This window comes from Cebus imitator, unplaced genomic scaffold (genome assembly GCF_001604975.1).
Source record: "Cebus imitator isolate Cc_AM_T3 unplaced genomic scaffold, Cebus_imitator-1.0 Scaffold193, whole genome shotgun sequence".
In the NCBI taxonomy this organism is placed as follows: domain Eukaryota; kingdom Metazoa; phylum Chordata; class Mammalia; order Primates; family Cebidae; genus Cebus; species Cebus imitator.
In genome coordinates this window covers 3,166,978-3,180,490 of record NW_016107508.1, presented here as the reverse complement: position 1 = coordinate 3,180,490, position 13,513 = coordinate 3,166,978, and the positions used below count along the sequence as shown (strand labels likewise).

The 13,513-nt window shown below is 50.6% G+C and overlaps 1 pseudogene across 1 annotated transcript; it reads left to right on the top strand.

Moving 5' to 3' along the window:
• Window positions 1–11,648: 11,648 nt before the first annotated feature.
• Window positions 11,649–13,291, top strand: LOC108316863 (annotated as a pseudogene). The gene is made up of 2 exons (XR_001830472.2): window positions 11,649–12,053; window positions 12,357–13,291. The product of XR_001830472.2 is annotated as an elongation factor Tu, mitochondrial-like (transcript).
• Window positions 13,292–13,513: the final 222 nt, after the last annotated feature.

Genomic DNA, 13,513 nt, shown 5'->3' with positions numbered 1-13,513 from the left:
ACAGCAGGTGGGTAAATGAATGAGTGTTCAGAGGGAAGGGTGAGTGGGTGGATGAGGGCATGGACAGGAGAATGAGTAAGTGGATGAAAAGTGAAAGAATACCTTCCTTAAGTTAATTTCCAGAGTAACACTCAAAGAATCCTGAGACAGGGAAATGTTGGAAACAGATGTACGTTTGAAGATAAAAGAAGCTGAAAAATGGCAGTGTTGTTCCTGGAAGGGAGATGGAGGCGGGAAAGGCACATCTGGGTTACAGGAAGAGGCTTCCTGTCGTTCAGCATCTTCTAGTCTGAAAGAGCCCAGGGCTCCACAGTGGAGGCACTAATTGGATTTCATTAAAGTGAAATAGATTTCCTAGCATTGGAAGAGCTAGTTCATTAATACATACTCAACTGGTGGAAGGCATGGGGAGGGGAAGCTCCACCCAAGACAGGAGCTAAGAAACCACAGTCTGATGCAACACTCAGTTTCTGAGCACCTGCTGTATGCCAGTGCCTGGGCAAAGTGTCAGGTATGCAGTCATACATACCCGTCACTCTGTCTCCAGAAACTCACAGGGTCAGGGAGAGAGTGACAGACATGCAACAATGCAGGGCACTGAACAAGGGTAAGCAATGCGAAACGGCCACTGCAGGTCCCTAGGAGTTCTAGGGGTAGGGTAGAAGTAAGCAGTGGAGAAGGGTGAAGTTGACACAGCTGGTGTAAGATTCATAGGGCCATTTTTCACAGAAGGAAGGCTGCTTGCCCAAAGTGGTCATTGTGCAAAACCAAGAGAGAAGGAAAGCAAGAGGGCTGATGCTCACACAATTGTTCAAACCATTTACCGAACACCTGCTGTGTGCCAGGCACTTCCTAGTACGTGACAGTCGGTAGAGGAGACTGACAAGATCCCGGAGCCAGGGGGAGTGGTCTGGGTTGGAATTTTTAACGGTGAGTTTTGAACATAGAGGAGGTGTTTAATGCAAGCCTGGATGAGGTCACCTGGGGAGAGTGTAGGAAGAGCGGCTCCTTTTATTCTCCCTCCTAGAGGAAGAATTCATTCCATAGCATCACTGGCAGTGGCCACTCAGCCACCTTGCATGTTCCAATGACAGGAAGCTCACTACCAGGCAAGGCAGCCTGCCTATCTTTAGAAGTTCTAGTTGTTAGTAAGTTCTTTTCTACATGGACCAAAACCTCCCGCCTGGTTGTATTCCTTTGTACTAGTCCTGTCTCTCTCTTTGCCATGACCAGCTGGAACGAGCAGAGGTGGCTCAACACAGGCCTCTTGCCTTTTTAAAAGCTAGTAGGGCTGTTGTCTCTTTTGAGGGTAACCTGCCTTCCCCAGTGTCATCTCACATCTCAGGAAATGACAAAGTCTTATTTTAATTTCTGAGTTGCGGCTTTAGAGACAAGAAGAAAAGAGGAGACGACTTTCCTGCTTGTCTCCTGTGAAACGCTTCTGGTTCCTTCAGCTGCTCTTAGCTGACGAGTGATCTACTCCAGCTCACTTTGTCTCTAGGCTGGAGCCCCACCCTGGAAACCAGCTGGCCATGCCAGGGGCCACTGATGGCCACCTGCACTGTGCCGCTTAGCCCCCTTCTGGTTGCCCCTCATCTTACACAACCTCTTTGTGCAACATTTGACCAACTGAACCTTCTGTCCATGAGTGGATGAGCTTTGGCCTTCCCAGTTGCCTTTTCTGCTCCCAGTCTTCCCTCAGTTTAATGTTGTCCAGGTTCTGGGGAAGCAACCTTCTCCTGCCAGACACGACCCTGTGGGCATCATACTAGGTAGACGATTACTCTCCTTCCCCCTCTTCCCACCCAGTTTTACCAAGAGTCACAAATAAATCAGGCTCCTCATGAGTTCTCTAGAGTTTGGCTTTGCTGTAAAGAGTTGGCTCAGCAGATCTGAGTTGTCCATACCCTGTGCATTCCAAAGAGATGTCTGCCCCCGGACCAGCTCCTAGGAGGTAACCCCTAAGCCTTTAGAATAGCTTGCCTGATAATAGTGTCTTTGGACCCATGACGATTAATCCTGAGTGTCAACTTGATTGGATTGAAGGATGCAAAGCATTGATCCTGGGCGTGTCTATGAGGGTGTTGCCAAAGGAGATCAACATCTCAGTCAGTGGGCTGGACAGGCAGACCACCCTTAATCTCTGTGGGCACCAACTAATCAGCTGCCAGCATGACTAGACTATAAAGCAGGCAGGAAAGCATGAAAAGACTAGGCTTGCCTAGCCTCCCAGCCTACATCTTTCTCCTGTGCTGGATGCCTCCCTCTCCAACATCAGACTCCAAGTGCTTCAGTTTTGGGGCTAGTACTGGCTGTCCTTGCTCCTCAGCCTGTAGATGGTCTATTGTGGGACCTTGTGATCATGTGAGTTAATACTTAATAAACTCGCATATATACATATGTTTCATTAGTTCCGTCCCTCTAGAGAATCCTAATACAGCGCCTGTGCCAGACAATCCATGCTAACAATGAGACTGATGGTGCAGGCTTCTGGACACACAATGTCTGTTTGACTAAATAATGTCAGCCATGCAGGTGGTCAGCCATGCTGCACCACCAACCCTCAGCAAAAACGCAGGACACAGAGGCTCAGGAGCTTCGGTCATCGGTACCTCTCCATGTGTGGTGTCACATTGTTGCTAGATGAATGAAGCATTGTCTGTAAAACTACCCTGGAGGAGGGCAACTGGAAGCTTGTCCCTGGACTCCACCCTATGCACCCTATCCCTTTTCTGACTTCCTGTCCTTCCACTGTTACAAAGCATAACCATGAATATGGCAACTTTTCTCAGTTGTGTGAGTCCCTCTAGCAAATCATCAAGCCTGAGGATGGTCTTGGGGACCCTTGAACACATCCATTATCACAACATCCGTCCTGTTTTGCTGCAGATCTGTGTCCCTGCCCCACATCCTCAGACCATGAGCTCAGGCCCCGGGTTTCTGGACCTTTGTTCCAGTTCCCTCCTGGAAGTCCAGGATCAAGGCTCCACAGCATTCCCCGGTACCTTGAACTGGATACAACTGTGAAGGCTTTAGCTTATGATAGATTTCTCCTCAACTGCCTTCCAACTCTTTCTTGACAAATTACAAACCTGAGTTTCTCAGGCTAACCTTGTACATGAAGAGCAGGCACATTCAAGCATGACAGTCCCACTCAGACCATTGTTGTTTGCTCTCTGGGACAACAGCATTGTTTATAATTTTTAGGGACCTCTTCTTAGACTCTGTGAATGGAAATTCATGATGAGCTAAGTTGGACAAGCTCAGCAGAGTCTTGGAACGCCATACCACCATTCCTACTAAATATCTATCTGCTCCCTGCCACTCAAGTCTCCTCCCTTCACCTAATGCTCTGATCCTTGATAAAGGTCCCTGGAGCTCTGAGTGGCATTCCTTCTTGCATCCTGGAGTGTGGAGGGCCAGAGGGGACAGTGGCCATGTTAGCACTGGGGACCCCTGAGAGAAAGACCCAGACCCTTCTCTGCAGGATGGAAGGAGTGCAGAATCTTCCAAGAGCTGGTTTCCTTGGCAAGATGTTAAAAAAAAAAGAAAAAAAGGAGGGGGAGGGGGGGAAATGCCAAGCCTGAGAGGAAAGAAAATCCTATTTGGTGACTCCATAGCTGTGCCTGAGCCTGGCCTGACCCCACACACGGACTAGCTGGAAAGAACGACTGTCCTCATGCCCATGGCTGTGACGAAGCCATCGCCTCCCTATTTCACACGCTCCCCTCTTTATCTCCTGCGCCCCTAGCCTCTCTAGAAGGAGATAGACCAAGAGGGTTTTGCCTGCTCCTAGTTAGTGGAGGCCTGGGGATATGAGAGGGAAAGTTCAGATCCTCTCTGTAAATTTAATTTGTCTGCTTAGGCAACTGGCCCATCTTCTAGAAACAAGATTGCAATCTAAATCATATTTGTTTGGTGCTCCTTGGTTTATGAAACACTTTTCTAGGCATAATCCCACTTGATCTTCATGATAATCCTGGAAACTTGGCAGGGCAGGAATTAGCCCCCTCCCGACTCTTCCAGATGGGAAACAGGATCAGAGAGATTACGTGGTGGAGGGAACAGGGTCAGACTAGAATCTGGGTGTCTTCACACGTCCCACGGTGGATGCTGCCACCCAGATGTGTCATCTGCAGGAGGAAGGGGAGCTGGATGGGAGGCCTGGCTGTGCCCACTGGAGGAGGCTCTGGATTTGCTGCCAGGCAGTGGTGGCTCTTGCTGCTCTCTGCCAGGATTTGTTCCCCATCCCCAAGCCATGCTGCTACTCATCTGTCTCACGCATCAGTTCTACTATAACAAAACCGCTGAGACTGGGTCCCTTGTAAAGAACAGAAGTTCATTGTCTTCCAGTTCTGGAGGCTGGGAAGTCCCAAGATCAAGGCTCCAGCAGCTGTGGTGTCTGGTGAGGGCTGCTCTGCACTTCCAGATGGCACCTTGTGTCTGCATCCTCTGGAGGGGAGCAACACTGTGTTCCCACATGGTGCAGGGGATGGAAGGAGTGAAAGGGGGGCAAGCTCCCTCTGTCAAGCTCTTTTATAAGGGAATCTAATCACATTTATGAGGCTGGAGCCTCATGACTCAATCTTCTCCCAAAGGCCACAGCTCCCCATGCAGTTAGACTGGAAATTGGGTTTCTAACACATGAATTTGGGGATACACATCATCCTTCAAATCCCCATTCAAATGTCACCTTTTAGATAAAGACTCCAGGATTCTTGCAGGCCAGATAATTATGTGATTCCCCTGGCTGTCACAGCTTCTAGGATTTTCACTCTGGGTTTGCCATTTACCTTCCTTACTGGATTCTAAGCGTCTGGGGCTCATTTCTGCAGTTCCAGCTCTGGCATGAGGCCTGTTCCAGAGGATACCCTCTCTGTAGTGTATTGGCTCAGTCCGTCAATCAATCAGATCACATCACCACTCCACGTATTTATAATCCATAAAGCAGATTTTCAGTTTCTTTTTATTTACTTATGCATTTATTTTTAATTACGTAAGGACATAATGTATTTGTGCTGTAAGCGATTCAAACACTGCAGATCAATCAAAGGAACTTCTTTACCACACCCTCCACCATCGCCCTACGCCAAGGCTCCCGCTTTGTTCCTGGCCTTCCCCTGGAGGACACCCCTTTGTCAGTTTTTCGTGTCTCCTTCCGGACCTCTTGCTAGCATTGTTATGCATCGAATAACTAACATGGAAATAGAAGGTTTTGTGTTTTGTGTGTATCTCTTCACCTAAATGATATCCCACTGCGCATCTTATTCTGCAGCTTGCTTTTTATCACAAAATGATGTTTTCTGGACTTTTCTCCCTGTCAGTCTCAGAGACATTCCTAGGGCTTTGAGTTGCTGATCTATTGTCTCTTTATCTAGATGCTTCCTGATTGGCATTGAGGCTTTCCCCGATCTGCCCTGACAAACGTTTCAATGCTATGTCCTAGTCATTCAGTTTTGTTTGTCAGGTGGCACCTTCTGACTCTTGCTGAAATACCAGGTTATTTCTTGTCTCCTCAGAGCCTATGGCATGCAGAGCCTGGGTACTGGCCATGCTGGTGGTCTGAGAGTGGTCAGAGTCTTCAAGACCCTGAGACCAGAGTCACAGTTACCATTCATACAGCACCCAGCAAGTGCTCACTGACCCCCAGTAATAGAGAGCCATCATCTCCCAAGGCAGGGCTGCTTCGTGGTAAGGGTTGGCATCAGACACTTCCAGCTTGGGGGCTTTCTGGATATGGGATGCAAACCTCAGATTCCTCTTTTATAGAGTGGGAAGAGCAGACTTCCCTCCCGGGGATGCTGTGAGGATTAGGTGAGATCATATGTTCCCTGTGCCTGGCTGGATGCCAGCTGTTGCCAGAACCTCACAGCCATTAATTATTGGAATCCACTGGCCCCACCCACTGTGACACCTTCCTCCAGTCCCATCCTGCTTCACCCACTGGTCTTCATTTTGCCCCTACTGATGGCAGGTGACGACTGAGAAGTGGTTTTCTTGTATGTTGGGAAATATGAACTTCTTGTTTCCTTACGTAAGATGAGACTGGAAATTCATCTGCTGCCAAAGGCGCTGACGGTCAGTGTTCCAGGATCCAAAAAGATTGGCACTGGGGCCAGCTCCTCCGCTCCAGCTCCTCCTGGCATAACTGAGCCAAGGTTGGAGGAAAAGAAGACGAATCAGCAAAGGACCTGCCAGGGCCCAGGTGCGTGCTCCTGCCTCTGCTGGTCGCTGCTCTGATGCAGCACGGAGATTCGGAGGATTCAGGAGCCGGAACCCAGTGAGCCCAAGACACCCGAAGTGCTCCGTTGTCAGCTGAGGAGTCCTGGCCAGAAGTCATATCAGTGCCAACCCGAACAGGGAGGGAGCACTGGAAAGCGGCACGTCAGTAATAAAGGCCATGCCCTGGAGGCGTTCACAGGCACCACGCGGCAGCCCAAAGGAGGACCGGCATTGGCTGGCCTAAGCTTCATTTCTCACTATGTGATATTGACAAGTCTCTTCGCCTCCCGCTGGGTCTTGGTTTTCTCATCTGTGAAATGGGAGCAGGACTGCCCACTCACTGTGTGACCACAGCACTGTGTGTAAAGGTTATTGGTGTGACAGCTAAAGCATTGGGCAAATGCCAGGCCCTACTGTGAAAACACAGTCAGAAGTTGGCCTCTTGCTCAGAAGATCACGAGAAGGAAAGTAGGGCCTCAGGCAGAAGATAAGGAGAGGAGTTGATAAAGCAAACAAACGAGAGGGGAGCAGGAAAGATACAGACAGGAAGACCAAATAACAGAGTACTTTCAAAGCCCCTTTTCATGCCTTTCTCCTTTTAGTTTATGTTCATCGCAGTTCTCAGCTGATGTGGCCCAGGCTGATCCCTAGCAGTGTCTGGGGAAGTCAGTGGGGTTCAGGCACTTCCCCCATCCTGCGCCAGGGCTGGCCACATCCCTCCAGCTGCACCTCCCACCCAGGCCTTGGAAGAACACTTGGTGGCTGCGGCACTGTCCTCTGGCTCACTTACTCTCCCGGTGGAAAAGTTCCCACCACTCCTGCCTCGCTCCAACCCACACGACTCAGCACCTCGCCTCCCAGTGCCCAGACTTTGGAATGCCATAGAACCCCTGTGCTTCCCTCGCCTCAGGGGAAATAAAAGCAAGAAAGAGAGGGAGGGATAGGGAAGCAAGAATGAGGGAAACCATACAGAGACACAGAAAGGGAGAGATGGAGAAGAGAAACAGAGAGACCCAAGAAGGAAAGAGACACAGAGAAGCGGAAAGAAAAAGAGAGACTAGACACACAGAAACGGGAGCAGAGCCCACGCACACAGCGGAATCCCCATCAGCAAATGCTGCTGAGAATGATTCCAAGAATGCCAATAAGGTGGTTCGGGGGGAAAAATAATTCTGTGGCCAAACAAGTAAGATGGAAAGCACAGAGTTAAACAAGAACAAAAAAGGCTTGCTTTCCACAGGGCTCAGCACTTCTGACAGGCAACCGCACAGGTGTTGTGACCCTCCAAGAGGAGGCTCTAGGGTTCCCAATGAATGTGCCCCCCACCACCAGCAGCAGCAAAAACTCAGCACTTTGAGATGTGCCGACAGCGAGATTCAGAGGAAAACAGAGACTAGGGCTTAGAAATAAGAGAGAGGCAGGCAGAGGGAAGGACATAGAGAGACAGACCCAGAAAGAGCTGGGAAGCACACACACACACACACACACACAGAGAGAGAGAGAGAGAGAGAGAGGGAGAGAGAGAGAGAGAGAGAGAACTTAACACAAAAAGAGAGGCAGAGCAGAGACCAGCATAAAGATATATGCACACAGAGAGGGACAGAGCTACAGAGACAGAGGAATAATAAATTAGAGACAGAGACCCAAAGACAGGTACCCCTGCCTCTGTAAAGCTGAGTGTGTCATTACCTTGTTTGAAAACCTTAGTGGTGGATGAACTCTGTGCCTGTGAACTTGACCGACACCACCCTTCATGATCCGCCCCAGTCTCATCACTTCCACACTATTCTCATGCTGTTTCTCTGCCAACCCAGGCCCTTTCTCACCTTCAGGTCATGCACAAGCTGTCTGTCCCCTCTGCCTGGGATGCCTTCCAGCCCCCACCCTTGCTTCTCTGTGTCTCTGTCTCTTTCATTCTTGGGTCTCTGTCTCTCTGTCTCTCCCAATTGGCAGTGTACCCCCAAATTGCAACCCAGAGAAGCTCGGGCTTGTTATGAAACATGGAGCCCAGCAGATTCCAAAGCTCCTCCTGAAGTTGGCCCAAACACACCTCCTCTCTCGGCAGGCAGAGGCGTCTGCCAGTGCCAGAGGACAAACTCCCTGGGGAAAGACACTTAATCTGCAGCACAAATACATCTAGTCAACCCTAGGAGGAAGGCCTGAGAAATACATCAACCAGGCAGCGGAGCAGAGCCGCCGAAGGAGCAGTGTTCCTGCCCCACTCTCTGCTTCTGGAAAGCTGAGCCCATGCATCAGTGGTCACCAACCACAGCTACAGCTTGGCTTCCGGAGGGCGAGGCTGACGTAAAGCTCTGGGAGCTACTGAGCTGTTTTTAAATAATTTGCCATTAATTTTCTGGTTTTGTAACAGCTTTCAAGATGAAAGATCAGCTGGGTGACTTCAAAGCCTGTATTTCACTGGCATTAATGCTGACTCAACCCACAAGCCACCACCTCCTTTTAATCCCTTGGATTTGCACCTGTTCCAACAAAGAGCAGTCCCGACAGACTTCCGCGGAAACAGTCAAGTCCCCTCCACAGCAGATCGATTTGCATCTTTGTTCCTTGCAGCCCAACCTGTCTCAATTTTGGCTCCAGGCAAGATGTGCCAGAAGGTTCCTAGTGGTCAAACGTCTGTTCCCTTCTCTTGGGGACCAGACCAGCTCAATTCACTTTCCTTGTGTCGCTCTCCATAGAGATCTCTCCAAAGCGCAGGAATGACTGGCCTTCTCTCTGCTCAAATGCCTTCCCTGGCCCCCGTCTGCCACTCTATCCAGGTGGTCATTCTGCAGCTAAGCAGAATTCTTCACTGCGCTGTCTGTGCTCTCTTACGTACTCATGAGACCATGCACACACGGTCCCCTCTGCCTGGGATGCCCTCCAGCCCCCACCCTTGCTTCTGCCTCACTCGGTTCATGCTTCTGTGTTAGCATGCACACTATTCGACTGTAATTTCTTGGTGTGTTTCTCTTCCATCAGCCTGGAACCCACAGAGTCATGCTCTACAAACATTTGTTGAGTGGATGCATGGACAGGTGGACAGATGGAGGGATGGATGGATGGAAACACAAGTAATTACCAATCCCAGGCCATATGGTGAGGCATGCCAAGTGACTGCCACTGCCAGTCACCAGCCCTGCAGCTGCCGAAAGGTGCAAGGTACCGAAAGCAGCAAGATACTGCTGGCTGCAAAGTCCAGCTCCTGGCTCCAAGGCTGGCTCCACTTCTTCTGACTCATAATTCACTAAACAAGTGTTCTGAACCTGGACCCCTAAAAGGTCCGCAGATAGAATTCAGGGGTGTCTATGAGCTTGGATAAGGAAAGCTATCTCAGGCCACAAAGCACAGTAATATCAGTAGTACTTTGAACCCAAGAAAAATTACAAATACTTTTAGATCCCATTACAGTTGTCACAGATGTCTCAGAGTATCATTATTGTTCATCCCTACTCTGATATTACAATTGTGTTGGCCGCTGTTAGATATGGATTTCTGCTGCCTTACCTTCTAACCTGAAAAAGAAGAACATGCGTTACTATATTACAAATATGTTTAACTACAACATTCTTACATATCTATTCCAACAAAATTGGTTTCTTTTGTAAGTTTCCATATTTTATTTTACATACTTACCTTTTGTAAGTTCTGCATTTTATTTCATTTTTTGAGATGGAGTCTCACTTTGTCGCCCAGGCTGGAGTGCAGTGGCACAATTTCAGCTCACTGCAACCTCCGCCTCCCAGGTTCCAGCAATTCTCCTGCCTCAGCCTCGGTGCCCACCACCACACCTGACTAATTTTTGTATTTCCAGTAGAGATGGGGTTTTGCCATGTTGGCCAGGCTGGTCTCAAACTCCTGACCTCAGGTGATCCACCCACCTCAATCTCCCAAAGTGCTGGGATTATAGGGGTGAGCCGCCACGCCTGGCCAGTTCTCTATTTTAATTTATTCACTTATTACTCTGAGAAGGGGTCCACAGGCTTTAGCGCATAATGTTCAGAGATCCATGGCACAGCGATGGTTAAGAATGCCCTCAAGCAGAAGTAAATGGCAGAGCCCAGAGTGTCTGCGATGCCCAAGAAGAGAGGGAAAGCCTCTGCCTAGACTGCTGTGGCTGGCAGACAGCCTGTTGTGCACCCCTTCCCTGAGCCCAGTGCATAGAGGTGCAGTGTCCCTGAGGGGACGTGGAAGGAGGGTTGTGCCCATCACTCAGCACTCCCTGAGCAGGGCCAGCCTTCCCAGAGATGTTACCCTTCCTCCTCAGCACCCACACCCTGCTCCAGACGGCAGGAATCCTTTCAGCAGAAGCTTTGAGGGATCTAATTTTCAAAAGAGATGCTCATCCTAGCCCACCCACCTCGCCTCAGAATGTCAAGGTATTTACATACACGTCTCTTGGAGCTATCGGCCAAAGCTTGGCACGAGCGTGCAGAGAACACAAAGAAAATTATAGCTGGGCTAGGGCCATCAGACCTGGAATTGGCATGGCTACCATGGTGCCTGGATGCTGTGCTCTGCCACGCAGAGTCCCCCACAGGACCCAGGGACTCATTCTCACAGCTGCCGGGACTTTTGGCTGCTGGTGGGTCACCACAGGGTTCCTCCCCAGGAATGGCCCTCAGTGGAAGGAAGCTGACTTACGCTACGTCCGCTCCTATGGCCCGTCACTGTGGAGGGCCAAAGGTCCAAGCCCCTGCCTCAGTGTGGAACACCCATCTGGCAATCCCAGCACCAGAGCCCCAGTGGGGTGGGCCGAGCTCCCTGTGGCAGCTGCATCAGAGTTCAACTTCGCTTCCTGCCCGATCCTGCTGCAAGACAATGGAGATGGAATTATGAAGGCGTCTCTCCATAGAGTCCTGGCACTGAACTAAAGATAGTGTGAGGAACACTCAAGCACTCACCCTGCTAATGACCCAGAAAGGATACAACAAACCACAGACGCCTGACCACAACCTGGTGAAGTCTATGCACCCCTTAGAAGGTTTGTAAATATACGCAATGTAATGTACAGAATTGCAATGCTGATTTAGGTAAGCAGCCAGTAGGTACCCGTTGGAGCTCCCACCTCAAAAGGGTTGGGGACCTACAAGACTGGGAAGGTGGAAGTGATGTGCTGGTCAGGTTCACAAGTAAGAATTCATGGGGGACGGATGCCGCCCCCAGTATCCCTCCTTCCCTTCTCCGTCTTTGGTTTTAGTTGGGAACATGGCAGCCCTGGTATAGCCTGTATTAGTTTGCTCAGGCTGCAATAACAAAGTACCCCAGACAGAGTGGTTTAAACAACAAGCTTTTACTTTATCCCAGTTCTGGAGGCTGGAAGTCCAAGATGAAGATGTTGGCAGGGCTGGTTTCTTCTGAGGTCTCTCTCCTTGGCTTGTGGGTGGCTGTTGTCTCCCTGTGTTTCCCTGTGTTCCCGGGGTGTGAGTATGACCACAATGGCAGCTGCCACCCTGCTGCGTGCGATGCCCCACTTCAGCAGTCTCACTGCCAGCCTGACATTCCTGCTGCAGGGTTTGTTGCGGCCACTGAAGACCCCGGCATTGTCCCTCTTGTGCCTTGGTGCGACAAGCCGCATGTGAATGTAGGTACCGTCGGCCATGTGGACCATGGCGAGACCACACTGACTGCAGCCATCACGAAGACTCTAGTCGAGGGAAATGTGGCTAAGTTCAAGAAGTACAAGGAGATTGACAATGCTCCGGAGGAGCGAGCTCAGGGTATCACCATCAATGCAGCCGATGTGGAGTATAGCACTGCAGCCCGCCACTATGCCCACAGAGACTACCAGGGTCATACAGATTATGTTAAGAATATGCTCATGACCAGGCATGGTGGCTCACGCCTGTAATCCCAGCAGTTTGGGTGGCTGAGGTGGGCAGAGCACCTGAGGTTGGGAGTTCGAGACCAGTCTAACCAACATGGTGAAATCCTGTCTGTACTAAAAATATCAAATTAGCCAGGCATGCTGGTGCATGCCTGTAATCCCAACTACTCAGGAGGCTGAGGCAGGAGAATTGCTTGAACCCAGGAGGCGGAGGTTGCCGTGAGCCGAGATCGCACCATTGTCCTCCAGTCTGGGCAACAAGAGCAAAACTCTGTCTCAAAACCAAAAAAAGAAAAAGAATATGATCAAGGCACCGGACCCCTTGACGGCTGCATCCTGGTGGTAGCAGCCAATGACAGCCGCATGCCCCAGACCCGAGAGCACTTCTTACTGGCCAGACAGATTGGGGTGGAGCATGTGGTGGTGTGCATGAACAAGGCTGACACTGTCCAGGACTCTGAGATGGTGGAGCTGGTGGAGCTGGTGATCTGGGAGATGCTCCCCAAGTTTGGCTATAAAGGGGAGGAGACCCCAGTCATTGTAGGCTCTGCTCTCTGTGCCCTTGAGGATTGGGACCCTGACTTAGGCCTGAAGTCTGTGCAGAAGCTGCCAAACGCTGTGGACACTTACATCCCGGTGCCCACCTGGGACCTGGAGAAGCCTTTCCTGCTACCCATGGAGTCAGGGTACTCCATCCCTGGCCATGGCTCTGTGGCAACAGGAATGCTAGAACGTGGCATTTTAAAGAAGGGAGATGACTGTGAGCTCCTGGGACATAGCAAAAGCACCCGCACTGTGGTGACCGGCACTGAGATGGTTCACAAGAGCCTAGAGAGGGCCGAGGCTGGAGATAACCTCAGGGCCCTGGTCCAAGGCTTGAGGAGGGAGGACCTATGGCGGGGCCTGGCCATGGTCAAGCAGGTTCCGTCCAGCCCTGCCCCAAGGTGGAGGCCCAGGTTTATATCCTCAGCAAGGAGAAAGGTGGCCACCACAGCCCTTTGTGTCCCAATATATCCTATCATGTTCTCCCTGACTTGGGACATGGCCTGTTGGGTTATCCTGTCCCCAGGGAGGAGCTTGCTATGCCCAGGAGGACCTGAAGCTCAACCTAATCTTGCAGCAGCCAATGATCTTAGAGAAAGGCCAGCATTTCACCCTTCGAGATGGCAACCGGACATCGGCCCCAGTCTAGTCACCGACACACCGGCCATGACTAAGGAGGAGAAGAACATCAAGTGGGCTTGAGTGTGCAGACTTCTGCTCAGGTTTCCCTGCACTGGCCAGGGCTCCCTCCTGCTTCCAGTGCCCCCTTGGGGCACAGGCTGCAACCCAGAAGAAGGCAGCTAGATGGACACTTCCCCTGGTTGGAAGGGTTGCCCTGCCTGGCTTGGGAGGTCAATTGTGAATAGTAAGCCCCCAAAAAAGCCACTTTAAACATGGTCTTCCCTCTGTGTGTGTCTGTGTCTT